The following is a 15,815-nucleotide window of genomic DNA, read 5'->3' as shown; positions in this document are numbered from 1 at the left end:
GGCCATTATCCAGATACAGAGACGCTTTACGTTTGAATGTGACGTTTATGAGTTCACAAGTCTAATTGATCTATTTATCGCGAGTGCTCCAAGCAAATACGACTGATGAAATTTGCGAAAAGGCAGTGGGATTTTATGACAAGGATGCGATTATAAAAGCTAAGGATACACTTTGGCACTATTCAAATACTTCGGGTCGCAACGTTGCTCGCCAAAAGATAGCCGATAATGTGTTAGATATGCTGAAACTGATCCAGTTATGTGAGACTAACCGGATCAAATTGCCGAAATTCGTAATTTTTGATCCTACGGAGGTCCCAACTACGCCTGCTGAATTGAGTGCTATTGTTCCTCAAAAAGCGACAGAAATCTCCAATAATTTGAAGGACTTTATTGAAAGTGAGAAAAAAAGCCCGTGCAGCTGAGAAACTTGCTACATCCATGAATCAATTAGTCACTCCACCGGCCAAGCCTTCCTAAGCAGTTATTCTCAAGAAGCCCCCCTTAGACCTTAAAATGCCTGACTCCCATAAAGCTTATCTGGAGCATGTTTGTGGAGAAGCTAGTGGGAATATAACAGAGCTTCGTCCCAGTAGAAACGCCTGGAAAGTAGTCACAAAGGATAAAAGTGGTGCCGAACAAAGCCGTCGTGCTTTTTACATTGGATTAATCTTTCGCTGCTGAACTTTGCTGATGGCATTCTTCATGTTTCTCGTTCGATATCTTTATTTCAACAAAATTACGACTCACTTGCAATGGTATACAAGCGGATCGGACTTTCAATCAACGAATCTAAAACAGAACTTCTTTTCTTCAATGGTTCAAAAAATGAGTTTTCTCTTAGCCTCTCCTTGCCGGAGATAATAAGTATCGTTTCAACCGTCCTCTCCTTGCCCGGCTATACAATGCTTTTATTACCCCCCATCTGCTTGCTCTGGTTCCCTTCTGGAAAATATTCACAGCTACCGAAAAGAAAGCCATTTGCAGCGTATTTTACAGATATGCTAAGTTTCTCCTGCGTCTCCCTTTGTGGCACAGCAATGGTGACATCTCCAGGAAACCCTCCTGAAAACCTGGTGACCAACCCTTCCATGGCCATAGAGAGAAGAATCTCCAAATCCAGCACCAATGTTTCAAGAGCCAACCACCCCTGGACTAGTGATATTTTATAATATGTGTAGTGGAAGTGTATTTTAATTTTTGTGCTTTTCTTTCTTTTTCTTTTATATACTCCGTCTTTTCCATTTTTGACGGGTAATAAATTAATAATAATAGTAATTACATGTGTGCACTGCCATTTTCTAACTTTACAGCAGAACGCTTGTTCAGTGCCCTCAAAGATTTGAAAATAGATAAACGAAATTGTTTCACGACAATATCGGTTGCGTGTAGTCTTCAGACGAAAGTGGGAATGAAGAGACTCATTCTCAGTTCCTCTTCTCTTGTCCTTGACCGTGACATGACGAAGCTTCTGTCAAATGTTAAGGCTTTTACAACTGCTGAAGAAGCAGCTACGCTTATTTCTGGTTTTGTGGCTCCCTAGGTCGTAGGTAGTGTGCTTGGTTTAGCTGATATTGAGCCTCTTAGTGGCAATTTTCAATGACATATTTTTTTTTATAATTCAATGTAATTGAAACTTAAAGGCTTTATTTTTTCCTGCACAATATAGTACAAACAAGGTTTATTGCAAATACATGTTAGATCATTCGAAAAATTCTTTTGGCTTTCCCATCCCAAAATACTGCCTTTTTGGTGCAGAAGAAATTGAAAAAGCTGATTTCCACTCTAGGATTTAAGCAGGTCTAAGTGTTTGAAGCTAGGTAGAACCGCCGGACCGAAAAGGCTTTTGAAACACCAGTCAAGAAAATAAAACCTGTTTATATTTTCAACCAATCAGAGAAAAAACAGATTTGCCAATATTCTTAAATAAAATTATTTGTATTTATTGCAAGTTTATCTTTGTAAACTGAATCTTACGCGTGGAGACCTTTTTGGTATTTGTCCGGGAAAATTTTTTAACGGTATTGAATTGTCTAGACGATTTTTCCGGGGAGAGGAATAATTTTTCTGTGGAGATGGAGCTGGATTTCCTGGCATTTTAAAAAAACTGTTTGAAATAAAATAAGATTTTTTCCACCTGAAAGTACGCCCAAGGAGCAACATTAAAATGAACAAAAAATATTATATATATGAAGGGGATAGCCCCCTTTTTTCTTTACGCTTAAGTTCAGATTTAGTCCCGATTCTGTAAGAACAACTTCCAAAACAATTGAAAAATGAAAAGCTTAAGCACTAAAAAATTTCAGCATGAATAGTTGGACGTTTAGAAGAGGACAGTCCTCTTACTATGTTATCGTTTCTATTCGTTTAAATTTTTAATTATGTTCCTTGCTTTCAGGTGAGTTTTTTCAATTAAATTTCTGGTGTAAGTTCATGTTTGCTTGCCGAAGAATATTCATTAATTTCGAGAAATCATTGCACGTGTTATTGCTTTGTATGAGATTATTGCCTTTCTATTGGCTACTTTATTTTGGTCGTCTTTCTGAAAATAAATGACATAAAAATCTCGTTTTTGGGCTATGGGAATAAAGCAGCAAAGGTAATATAGAACCTAAAGCAACAAAGTTCCAGAGTGTCATTGAGCCTATTTTTTTTAATTTATTTAAAAGTAGTTCTGAGGTTTTGTCTGCAATGCCAGCAAAAATCGTTTTTAGCTATGGGTTCCAATCCTGTACTCTAGCTCTAGAACCTATTCTGCTAAAAACTTGATTTAGTACGCGGATCCAAGCCCTACTTGAGCCTGAAAATGAAGCTATAACCAATTTTGGCTCCCAAATTTTGTAACAAAATTCCATTTTGAACTTGCCCCGATAATTCCCCGAATCTTGAAGACTTGTCCCCGAATTTTGAGATTCGAGAGTGGAAGCCCTGGTGACACGATATCCTTCTAAATATCAAATTTTATTAGGATCCAATCACCAGTTCGTAAGTTAAAAATATATCATTTTTGATAATTTTTCCGAATTAACCGTCCCCCACTCCGCCCCCCCCCAGATGGTCGAATCGGGAAAACGACTATTCCTAATTTAATCTGGTCTGGTCCCTGATACGTCTGCCAAATTTCGTCGTCCTAGCTTATCGGGAAATGCCCAAACTAGCAAAACCGGAACAAACAGACATACCGACAGATAGACAGACCAACAGAATTTACGATCGCTATATGTCACTTGGTAAATATTAAGCGCCATAAAAAACGAAAATAAAATATAAGAAAATAATAATATACGAATTAATAGCTTATAGATCTTAACAGGGAATTATACTTTGATTAACAATAAATTACGCCTTAGTTCCAGTTTTTTATGCTACATAAAATCATCCCTACAAGTCTCTACCCTTCAAATGCATAATAGTCAGAGCGCCAGATTTTGTATCTCGCTTATTTCGATTAGTACCCATGCCGGAAGGTACAAAAATGTTAAGGGTGGATCCCATGGTAGTCGACCATGCTGAAAACGAATATCGTAGGGCGCATGTTCGCCGTTGGGACGTTTCTGAGATATAGGCCAAAAACACCAAATTTCGCCTATAATGGGGTTCGACGATTCTAATTTTTTTTTACAGATAAAATTGGTCAAATCCAGTGTACTCTTACATCAATACAGAGGAGAGACTTGGGGCTACACGAATATGATTTTTGTTTGTAAAAAAAAAAAAAAAATAGTACACTTTTTACTGCAGTTTTTAAAAAAATCAGATTTTTGTCGACAAATTTCTACCAGAAAAGCTAAAAACTCGAAATTTTTTCAAGATAAAGTATTTTTTTTTATATTGAAAAAGAAAGCCCGTTTGATTCCCAACACATTGAGCTAAGAAAGAAAGTTTAAATTATTGTATCTGGGGGGTCTGCAACTTTTTTAGCGAGTGTACCCGATAATAGGAATTTTTTTTTAGTAACCTGCTACCTAGCGGGAAGTTGATTGATAAGCTAAGCAGATGAAATTGATAATCAGAAGATAAAAAAGAAAAGTGAGTCAGGCAGGCCAAGATAAAAAAAAAAGAAAAAAAAAAGTTACTTCAGGTTGATTCAACATATGAATATGAAATCGTACAACATATCAACATATGAAATTCAACGTTGATTCATATTCTGACGCAAATACTGATTTGCTGATGGATAATAATGAAGAATATTACACAAATTTGGAAGATCAAAAAAAAATTGAAAGAAATAGAATTTTTAATATCACTTTTGGTGTTGTAAAGTTGGCTGGCAAAAGGAGTGTAAATTTTTTTTTGCAGAAGTAAGAGACTTAATGAAAGTAATTTACAAAATTAAATACTTTGAAAGAACTCCTTCCTGTGAACTTACTTCTCGAGACTCCAAAAGCAACTAAGACACCTAGACAAGGCAATAATGCTGGCTACAGAATAGCCAACACAGCTTTTGGCCACAGAATAAAGTCCCCCGTCGTTACCAAGCTATCGAACGATTTGCAGTAAAGTCTCGAAGGAAAATGTTCCTAAAAGTATTTTACTTGCCTTTCCTTCATGAAGCACCAAACAACCATGCAACAGTCAAAAAATCTCTGCGAACGTTCATGGCGATAAGTAAAGCTGTCGGATGTGACGATACGGTGGTCACGTAAGATCTCTTCATTTATCAGCTAGCACAGGGAGTGAAAAGTAGATACCCGGATGACTTCAAAAACGTAATCCTACGGATGGGAGGCTTCCATCTCCTGCTCAACTATCTCAAGGCAGTTGGTAAGATAATGGACAGCTCCGGACTCAAAGAGATTATAGTGCAGGCAAAGCTGCTGCTTCCTGGTACATGCGAAAAGGTATTTCAAGGAAAAGGCTACTACCAAGCTATCAAAGCCTACTGCATACTGCACGAGGTCTCGCTAGCCCTCTACTTGGAGTCCTTGGAAGAGCATTACTCCGAAGCACAAGAAGACCTATCCCGTCTGGACCAGCTGGGTAGTGCCATTGAGCTATTCAGGACTTTATTGGCAAACGGTGCTAACACGCAAATTGCACTTCAGGAGGCAAATGATACCTTAATCACTTTGGCTCCCATAATGAATGCCTTCGAAACCCTTCGAAATGCGTCACCCACGTTTGCTTTCTGGCAGTAGTTCTTGGAAATACTTGAAAAAGCGATGCAATTCAATCATGCTGAACGAGACTGTGACTGGGAGTCTCATTTGACAGCAGCTACTCGGATGTTGCCATACTTGGTGGTGGCTGACCATCCTCAGTATACAAGATGTCTCACACAGTACCTATATGACATGCGAAGTTTACCAGAAACCTTTCATGATGTACACAGGAAGCTCATGGAAGGATACTTCGCAGTGAAGAGAACGCACCCCACGTTTACGGCCACCTGTTCCGATCAGATACTGGAATGTACAGTGAACAAGGATGCAAAGACGACAGCCGGAATAATAGGAGAACAATTGGATGAGAGACAGACTGAAGCTTGGATTCTTACCTTACTGATTTCCGCTGCCATCAGCAATGGTTTCCTGCAAGTAGTCAACGTATCCACAGAGACATTGAAATATCACGAAGACAATCAGTCGACGATGACGCGGTTAAAACTTTCATAAGATAGAGTTCGAGACATTTTCACTACATGTGGCAATCCGTTCAGCAGAGTGGACTTCGACCTAGTGAATATTGTGACGTCAGAAGTTGTGGACGATGAGAAGATTTTTCTGATATTAATTGCGTAACCACAAAAGGGAAAGAGGTGGGTGAGGACTGTCTGTGCAACAGGAAAGACGATGTGAAAAAGGTTGCACTCCGAACTTTCCCTTCAGAGATAAAAACTCAGAAAGTGAAGAGTGTCCCTAGAACCGATCTCCTGAGCTCTGAAATAACAGCCTTGAAGAGAATCATTACTGCTCAAATGAGCTATGGCGAAGAAAAGGAGAAAGCCGTTGCAAAGATCCTCACAAAAGAGATTCTTCCTTTCCCTCCATCCATTTTTGAACATCTTCCGCAACAATCAACCAAGACATCCTCTGGCTGAAAAATGAGGACGGGGAACAAAGCTGTGCTGTTGAACTGGCTAAGAAAAAAAGAGGACTTGCAGCTTGGCCGGCAACTTTGAAATCCAAAGAAACAACATCAGCTACAGTACACATCATTGACCTAATGTCCAAGATAAGGTCATATCGGCCTGCCAGGTTTGAAACAGTCAAATCCTTCGTGGAAAGATTGCTTTTATCATTGCTGAATGATCTTCCAGTGGGTATTCTTGAAGTCAACATTGTCGCACATCGGTACAACGGGCTGTTTGGGAAGCTCACGGACACTGGAGAGTCGATCTCCTTGAAATCATTATGCAGACTCCGACAAGGGAAAGGGACAAACCTCCAGATTTCCTTTCTTAGCACAATTGAAGAAGGGGATGCCGTACTTGCAAGTTCAGCGTCTAAAAGCCGGCTCTTCGAAATTTTGTATGAAACCTGGGAGCAGATGGGTGATTAGCTTCCGAACGCATTCAACCTTTTTCTCTCAGGTGGGTTCAAGGAGAGATTCATAGTGTCTCTGGTCAAGTGTGGCTGCTGTCCAACTTTACCAGAACACTGTGACTACGAGGAATGATTGTCCTCCAGCCACGAAGAGGCTGACCAACGCCTTATGACACATGTCAAGTACGCTAGCCGTTACGCTTGTAGCATCGTTGTGCATGCCAACGACACAGACGTGGCAGTAGCCTGTGTTAATTTTTTTGAAGAGCTTCAAGCTGAAGGACTGAGCGAACTTTTCTTCAAGTTCCCGACTTACATTATCCCAGTACACGTGCCGGCGGATGGAGTCCACTTGTCCAAAGAGGAGCAGATTATGTTACTGTTAACATAAACGAACTTTTTCTTCGGCGTCGGGAAAGCTTCTTTCTTAAACACCGCGGTGTCTCCAACTTTCGCCTCAAAAATGGTGTCTGTGACGGAGCGGATCAAGGATGCAGAAGGGAAGCTTTCAGTCGACGCGTTTAGAGAAGTTTACGACCTATCAAAATTCATGGTCATTGAAATGTACGGTAAACAGGCAGGATTCAATTCACTGGCCAGTGTAAGGGCTTACATTCGGTGCCAGAAACAAGATGTGAAAAGACTGCCACCTTCTGACGACACCTTCGAGCCATGCATACGAAGAGCCAGATTCGCTACATGGATAATCTTGTCATCAGTACAGGCTCGGCCGAGCATTCCAGATCCACTCCTCCTTGGATGGAAGATGGCTGAAGGGGGAGTAGATGCGGTCGTCTCAAGCTGTAAAGAAGCATCAAGCCTGGAATCTTACAGCAGATGCAAAAGTGGGAAGATGCAGGAAAGACTGTGGCTGCTCAAAAAATGAAAGGATGCTACAGCTTATGCCCCTGCCGCGGAACGAGGAGGGCATGCAGGGAGTCCGACCTTGCCCTATCTGAATTCTCGGAAGAAGAAAATTAGGAATATTTTTGAAAGTATTATTTGATACCTTTTACTTTTAATTACAACAGGTCCCTAATCAGTTGCTATTACCCAATTTTACGGGCAGGCCGAGTAAGACAACTCCAGTGCGCCGACTGAATTCATCTGTGAAGCAGAATTCTTTTATGTAGTAAATAGCTCAGAGGTATCACTGGCAAATCAGGTCCCAAAAAGGTAATTACAGACGCCTTAGTACACCAGAAAACATATTCATCCATTCTAAAAAAAAACAACATTTTTTTAGACGACATTTTTTTTAAACCTACTTTTATTTTTAAGTAAAAGTTAAAAATTTTAAAACAGTTAGGAATTCTGAAGTGTTCCTACCCTTTGAAGAAGAAAAAAAATAAATATGTCCCTTTTCACGATACGGCTAGTGATCATTTCAGTGACACAACAACAAAAAATCGCAGACCTTTTAAAAATAAAAATAGTTTATATGTTTTTAGCTCAAATTGTACAGAATTGAATGAGCTTTCTTTTCAAATATGAAAAAAAGTTTGTTACCTTGAAGAAATTTCGAGTTTTTAGCCTTTCTTTAAGATATTTGTCGAATTTTACAGCACTTATTTTGAAACTGCAGTAAATAGAGAAAAAAAGCATTTATTTTTCAATTTAAAAATAATATTCTTGTAGATCTAGACCTCTTCTTTCGATTGATATAAAATTACGCCGGATTCCTCAACCCAATAACTCGCAAAAAAATCCTGAATCGTCGCACTTAGTTATAGGCTAAATTTGGCGTTTTTGGCCTATATCTCAGAAACGCCCCAACGGCGAACATGCGCCCTACGATATTCGTTTTCAGCATGGTCGACTACCCTAGGATCCGTCCTCAGCATTTTTGTACCTTCCGGCATGGGTGGGTGCACGATGCAGAATCTGGCGCTCTGACTATAATGACTGACGTATATGAAGTATCACATAAAATTTATCAAAAATCATGTAAACCTAGCCTACTCAAAATAGCAGCCGAGGACCTGAAACCCCTCAAAACAAGAGCTAAGAGCTCATGCGGCATTAGCTCTAGAATCAATAGATTAACTTAACAGGAAAATCAGAGGCTTGATACCGGTCGGGATTTAAAATAAGAGCTCTGAGAGACAAGGTCCTTCTAAATATCAAAATTCATTAAGATCCAATCACCCACTCGTAAGCTAAAAATACCTCATTTTTCTAATTTTTCCTCTCCCTTCAGCCCCCCCCCCCCCAGATGGTCGAATCGGGAAAAACGACTTTATCAAGTCAATATGTGCAGGTCCCTGACACGCCTACCTATTTTCATTGTCCTATCACGTCCAAAAGCATTGAACTCTCCAAAGCACCGAACCCCCCCCCCCCTAACACCCCCTAAATAGAGTGAATCCAGTCCGGTTACATCAGTCACATATCTACGACATTTGCTTATTCTATCCACCAAGTTTCATTTCGATCTCTCCACTCTAAGCGTTTTCCAAGATTTTAGGTTCCCCCTCCAACTCCCCCCAATGTCACTGGGTCCGGTCGGGATTGAAAATGAGAGCTTTGAGACACGATATCCTTTTAACTATCAAATTTTATTAAGATCCGATTACCCGTTCGTAAGTTAAAAATGCCTCAATTTTTCTAATTTTTCCGAATTATCCCCCCCTCCGACTCCCCCAAAGAGAGCAGATTCAGTCCGGTTATGTCAATCACGTATCTAGGGCTTGTACTTATTCCTCCCACCAAGTTTCATGCTGATCTTTCCACTCTAAGCGTTTTCCTAGATTTCCGATTCCCCCCAACTCCCCCCAATAACACTGGATCCAGTCGAGATTTATAATAAGAGATCTGAGTTACGAGGTCCTTCTAAATATAGAATTTCATTAAGATCCAATCACTCCTTCGTAAGTTAAAAATACCTCATTTTTTAATTTTCAAAATTAACCCTCCCTCAACTCCCCCAAAGAGAGCGAATCCGCTCCGATTGGGTCAACATATCTAGGACTTTTGCTTATTTTTCCCACTAAGTTTCTTCCTGATCCCTCAACTCTAAGCGTTTTCCAAGATTTTAGGTTCCCCCCTCCAAATCCCCTTAATGTCACCAGATCCGGTCGGGTCCATAACGGTGAGTTTGTGGTAATTTTGCAAGACAGAAAAGATGCTCAAAAAGTCAAAATGTATCTATTAACAATGTTTCATGAACCTAAACAATTGTTCAGGTAATGAAAACATTGACCCCCCCCCCCTTTTTATAGCTTACCCAAAAAATATAAAAAAAAACTTATCTTTCACAAGCGTCCAAAAATTATCATTTTCAACGTTCCTTAAGAGGGTTTAAAATTGAATTTACACCAAAAGTGATTATTATATTAAAAGCATAAAAAAGACACTGTGTGGTATGTTTACTTTATTTGTGGGTCATTTATAGGAATTATTCAATATTTTTTCCAGGTGATATGTCCGCTTTCTTCCTAGCATCCTAGCTAAAATATATATTGTAAACTACAAATTTACTTCTAGGCTGTATGAAATCAAAAGACAATAACTGCATTTTTAGATATAGGCCTAATTGATTTTCCCACTCCTTTATCTCAACCTTCTATTTCTGATAGTGGAAGTATTTGCTTGATATCAAGAAAGTCTTCAATGCCTTTCGATTGTGTACACATTTTCATTTGCTCCCTTCTGACTAAAAAATTACTATTAATTATGGCACTTGGTATTAACCAAGTGACATATAGCAATCGCAAATTATGTCGGTCTGTCGGTCCTGGTTTTTCTACTTTAGGCACTTCCAGGTAAGCTAGGACGATGAAATGTGGCAGGCGTATCAGGGACCAGATTAAATTAGGAATAGTCGTTTTCCCGATTTGACTATCTGGGGGGGGGTGGATTGGCCCGTTAATTCGGAAAAATAGAAAAATTGAAGTATTTTTAATTTACGAACGGTTGATCAGATCTTGATGAAATTTTATGTTTGGAAGGATATCGTGTCTCAGAGCTGTTATTATAAATCCCGATCGGATCTGGTGACATTAGGGGGAGGGAGTTGGGAGGGGGAAACCTAAAATCTTGGAAAACACTTAGAGTGGAGAGATCAGGATGAAACTTTGTGAGGAAAATGAGCACAAGTCCTAGATACATGATTTACATAACCGGAACGGATCCACTCTCTTTGAGGTAGTTAGAGGGGGGGGGTTAATTCTGAAAAATTAGAAAAAATGCGGTATTTGTTACTTACGAACGGGTTATCGGATCTCGATGAAATTTGATATTTAGAAGGATATCTTTTCTCAGAGCTCTTACTCTAAATCCCATCGGATCTGGTGATATTAGGGGGAGTTGGGAGGGGGAAACCTAAAACTTGGAAAACACTTAGAGTGGAGGGATCGGGATGAAAAATGGTGGGAAAAATAAGCACAAGTCCTAGATACAAGATTGACACAACCGGGACGGGTCCTCTCTTTGGGGTAGTTGGGGGGGGGGGTAATTCTGAAAAATTAGAAAAAAATAAGAAATTTTTAACTTATGAATGGGTGATCGGATCTCAATAAAATTTGATATTTAGAAGGATATCGTGTCTCAAAGCTCTTATTGTAAATTCCGACCGGATCTGGTGACATTGGGGGGAGTCTGGGGTGGGGGAACCTAAAATCATGGAAAACGCTTATATTGGAGGGATCGGGATGAAACTTGGTGGGAAAAATAAGCAGAAGTCTTAGATGCACGATTTATATAATTGGAATGGATCCGCTCTATTAGGGGGAAGGTTAATTCTGAAAAATTAGAAAAAATGACGTATTTTTAACTTACGAAGGAGTGAACGGATCTTCATGAAACTTCACATTTAGAAGGACCTCGTAACTCAGATCTCTTATTTTAAATCTCAACCGGATCCAGCAAAATTGGGGGGGGGGCAGTTGGGGGGACCGGAAATCTTAGAATATACTTAAAGCGGTGAGATCAGGATGAAGCTGGATGGGAAGAATAAAAACCTGTCTAAGATACTGTGACTGACATAGCCGGACCAGATCTGCTCTTCATTGGTGGAGTTGGGGGGGGGCTATTTTGAAAATTGAGGTATTTGTAACTTACGAAAGGGTGACCAGATCTTAATGAAATTTGATATTTAGAAGAATCTTGTGCTTTAAAGCTCTAATCTTAAATTCCGACCAGATCCTGTGAAATTGGGGGGAGTTGGAGGGGGAAACCGGAATTCTTGGAAAACGTGAAAATTGGGATATTTTTATCTTTCGAATAGGTCATCGGATCTTAATGAAATTTGATATTTAGAAGGAATTCATGTCTCAGATCTCTTATTTCAAATCCCGACCAGATCTTTGACATTGGGGGGAGTTGGTGGGGGAAATGTTGGAAAACACTTGGAGTGGAGGAATCGAGATGAAACTTGGTGGATAGGATAAGCAAACGTCTTTGATACGTGATTGACGGAACCGTACTGCATATGCTCTCTTTGGGGGAGTTGGAGGCAGGGGTTCAGTAATTTGGCGAGTCAGGTGCTTTTGGACGTGCTAGGACGATGCAAATCGATAGGCGTGTCAGGGACCTGCACAAATTGACTTGATAAAGTCGTTTTCCCAGATTCGACCCTCTGGGGGCTAAAGGCAGAGGAAAAATTAGAAAAAATTAGGTATTTATAACTTACGAGTGGGTGATCGGATCTTAATGAATTTTAATATTTAGAAGTACATCGTGACTCAGAGCTCTTATTTTGGTAAAATTCTAGTTAATTGACTTCTTGCTATCTCGGAAAGGGTTTAGGTTAGGAAAATGAAACTTTCAGGGATGAATCTGCAGACTAAAGTATGTCCCGGGAAGGTATTTTGAAGTACCCACATCCACTCCTTCTCCCTCTAGAGGGCCCTGACCTTTAATGACCTTTAAAAATATGTGTGGTATAAAAGCGAAACCTCGCAAAATAGATCTTTTGCTTGAATGAAGTACTACAAAATTGTTTTCAAATTCATAACTTTGCTCAATTCCATTTTATAAGATTTTAAAGATCTGCAAATACATTTCCTAAATTAAAAAAAAAAACAAAAAACATTGATATGGCTCAAAATTCTACTCAAATAACAGGAATTGCATTTTCAGAACTAAAGGCAGAGAAAAAGCAACTAGTAACTGAAAATTAAGGTAAAATGTCATTTTGTCAAAATTTCAATAGGCATAGACATGTCATGTAGGCAAATTTTCTGGGCCCTCTAGAGGGAGAAGGGGTGGAGGTGGGTATTTTAAAATACTTTCCCGGGACATACTTTAGCCTATAGACCCATCCCTGAAAGTTTCATTTTCCTAACCTAAACCCTTTCCAAGATAGCGAGAAGTCAATTAACTAGAATTTTACCCTTATTTTAAATCCTGGTCGGCATTAAGCCTCTTATTTATCTTTTAAATCAATCTATTGATTCATAGAATTTTGTTAAAGCTCATACCATATGATCTCTTGGCTCTTCTTGCCTCGTCACAAGTGCCATATGAGCTCTTGTTCAGATTATATTCACTAATAAACGAAACAAGACATTGGCCTTGCAACACTTCCCATGGCGAGTAAGAACCCCCTCACAACTAGATTCCTAAGAACTTGCCTATATTTAGTAAGATCCCTCTAAACACCATATCTGTGAAGAACAAATTCACTTACTTAGAAATATGTTAATCTGCTTTGTCCAACAGCTCTAACTCAACTAATAAAAATTTACTTAAACCCTGTGATAGTCCATAATAGAATGCAATAATCTGTTGTGGACTAAAGCAAGTTGTTTATCGAAAGGACATCAAAACTTGCAATAGGGTGAAATGATATTTATATGATTTTGTCCGTATCAGTTGTTTGCATTGGGTTATACTTCGTTGATGTGCACCGGAAGCGAGGATGTAAGACTTGATCCATCTCAGAATATTCAATAATTTTTAAACATTTTTATAAAAGTAAAGTGCTCTGAAAATCGGGCAAAGGCCATTTTTTCTATAGTCTTTGCCCTCGATTAGATAGTCAATGATATACAGAAGTGACAAGTTTTGACAGGAGGCTTAAAAATCCCTTTCAGGCTTTCCAACATCGACAATTATTTCTTTTTTTTAATGTCCGGGAAGGATGGTTGAGAGGCAAAAAAAAAAATAACTGTTTGCACGCAAAAATTATGCAAATTGTATTTTTGCGGTTAGAAGCTTGAAAGTACAGTTTAGAGAAACTTGGGTACCCAGAAATCGATAAGACTTTCACAAATATTAGATCACTTTCTGACGGGGGAAGCTGTTTTTGAACTTACGCAAGTTAACTTATGCTAATAACTTTTCACGAGTACCTCGAACCTTGACCCTTGAGGGCGATTATCCCTCCCAAACGTCGTATTTTCCCGAAGTGCATCTGATAGAAATTTTGAGTTAGCCATTTGTTCAAAAAATAATCTAAAGTTCAAGGGCAGCGCATAAGCGCTGCCTAAGTAAAGAGCGATGTGGGCACAACTTTTTTTTTGGGGGGGGGGGGGGGGGTTGACAAGGGCACTTTGTAGAGAGGGATTTGTTGTGGAAACTTCACAAGGGCTCATGCGATTGAAAATTGTAAGTTCTACTGCCCTTTCTACCATTCATAAGCGATTGAGGGGCAATTAGCCCCCCTCCCCTTCACGCCCATCCTTTTCCCAAATACATCAAATCAAAACTTTGAGATAACCGTTTTGTTTAACGTAGTTGGAAGGTCCAGTAAATATGTCTTTGCATTACACCCCCCCCCAGAGCTTGTACTTCCCCCTCACCCATCATTTCCCCGAACATATCCAAGCAGAATTTTGAGACAGCCATTTTGTTAAGCATATTTTAAAGGTCCAGTAATTATGTATTTGGGGATGACAAAGCCCTCCCCACGGCCCTCAGGAAAAGGGCGATTAGCTATACTAGTTGCCCATTGTTAATATTTGACATTTTTATGGAAAGGGTTGTCGCAAAAACTTCAGATAGGGCTAGTTCAATTAGATATCAGAAGTCCTAGTGTCCTTTTTGTGAATCAAATTAATGGAAGGACAAATAGCCCCTCCCCCATCTTGTTTTCCCCAAATGTATCCGATAGAAATTTTATATAGCCCTTTTTATCCTTTATCTTTTTTCAAAAAAGATCCTTTAAAAAGCCTTTGGGGTTGAAATAGCCCCTCTGAACCTGGTGGCAAGGATTTTTGTTACGCCCGTAAGGCATATAAGGTTTTTATGGAATGGGTGGTCGTATAAACTTTAGACGAGGCTCATTTGATTGGAAATCCGAAGTTATAGTGATCTTTTTAAGAGGCAAAGGTGAATCGAGGGCAATCAGCCACTCCTCCTTCCAACGACAATCATTTTCCAAAAAAACATCCAATCAAAATTTTCAGACATCCGTTTTCTTCAGCATAGTTGAAAGATCCTACAGTTATGCCTTTAGGGACGAGAATCCCCTCACAGTCCACAGAACAAGGGCTGTAAGTTAGGCAATTCGTTAACTGTCTACACATAGTATATGTTATTGATAAAGGTATAAATGTTTGACCGTAACTTTCCGAAAAAACAAAGGTCATTCAGGTGAGCCTTCAGAGAAGATTGAGGGGAGTGTTGAACTAAATCACAAAATGTTATTATTATACGGGCTGTCAAAAGGCCGTAACTCATGAATCACTGAATTTATTAATTTTTTGCGTTCAGGAAATGATACAAAAGATGATCGATTGACCGAAAAGGTAATACCACCACAACTACTGCTACCACTACTATTCTTAACTGCTACCACTCCTACAACCACAGTACTGCATTTAAACATCTTATGTAGATACTTTTACATATTATAGTTCTAGAATTCTTTCATATAATACAAATATTCAATATTGCAATCAATCACAAGTCACGTCAATCAATCATTTACTGGCGAATCTAAATTTAATCTGATCGAGACTACAAAATCCGTTTTAACTAAGATCCTACATCGAATCACAAGATTCAAGTAGGCTAACGGAGGAATCGGGCTATGTCCAGAAACAACGGGGGGTGGGGGTGCATCGTCAAAAAAGTGACTGTGAAATTATGAATTATCATGCAAAAAGGAATCTAATTGCAGTACTTTTATTTGTTTAGAGTAATCAATTCAGAAGTGGCAAATCACTGAATATTAACCAGAACCTTCTCTCTGAATTAGGAACATCTAAGCTATAACTTTAAATTTCTGTTAAGTTTAATGAAGCTATTTTCAGCAAAACTTGAAGAGGACCATTTCCTATGAAAAAAGAATTTAATTACTTCGTTCCTAACAGTCCCAACTTGTCTGTCCAATGACTACAATTCAGCTGGATAAAAGTATTCAAATCTGAAAACAAGATA

At 39.1% G+C, this 15,815-nt stretch overlaps 1 protein-coding gene across 1 annotated transcript in view; it reads right to left on the bottom strand.

Annotated features, from left to right (window-relative positions):
* LOC136035964 (ankyrin-3-like) overlaps window positions 1-13,538 on the bottom strand; it is a 34,692-nt gene extending 21,154 nt beyond the window's left edge. The window contains exon 1 of the mRNA XM_065717860.1: window positions 13,120-13,538. The gene's annotated coding sequence lies outside the window, so the exon portion shown is untranslated. The remainder of the gene's footprint in view (window positions 1-13,119) is intronic.
* Window positions 13,539-15,815: the final 2,277 nt, after the last annotated feature.

This window comes from Artemia franciscana, chromosome 2 (genome assembly GCF_032884065.1).
Source record: "Artemia franciscana chromosome 2, ASM3288406v1, whole genome shotgun sequence".
In the NCBI taxonomy this organism is placed as follows: domain Eukaryota; kingdom Metazoa; phylum Arthropoda; class Branchiopoda; order Anostraca; family Artemiidae; genus Artemia; species Artemia franciscana.
The sequence above is the reverse complement of the archived record's forward strand: the minus strand, read 5'-3'. Positions and strand labels throughout refer to the sequence as shown.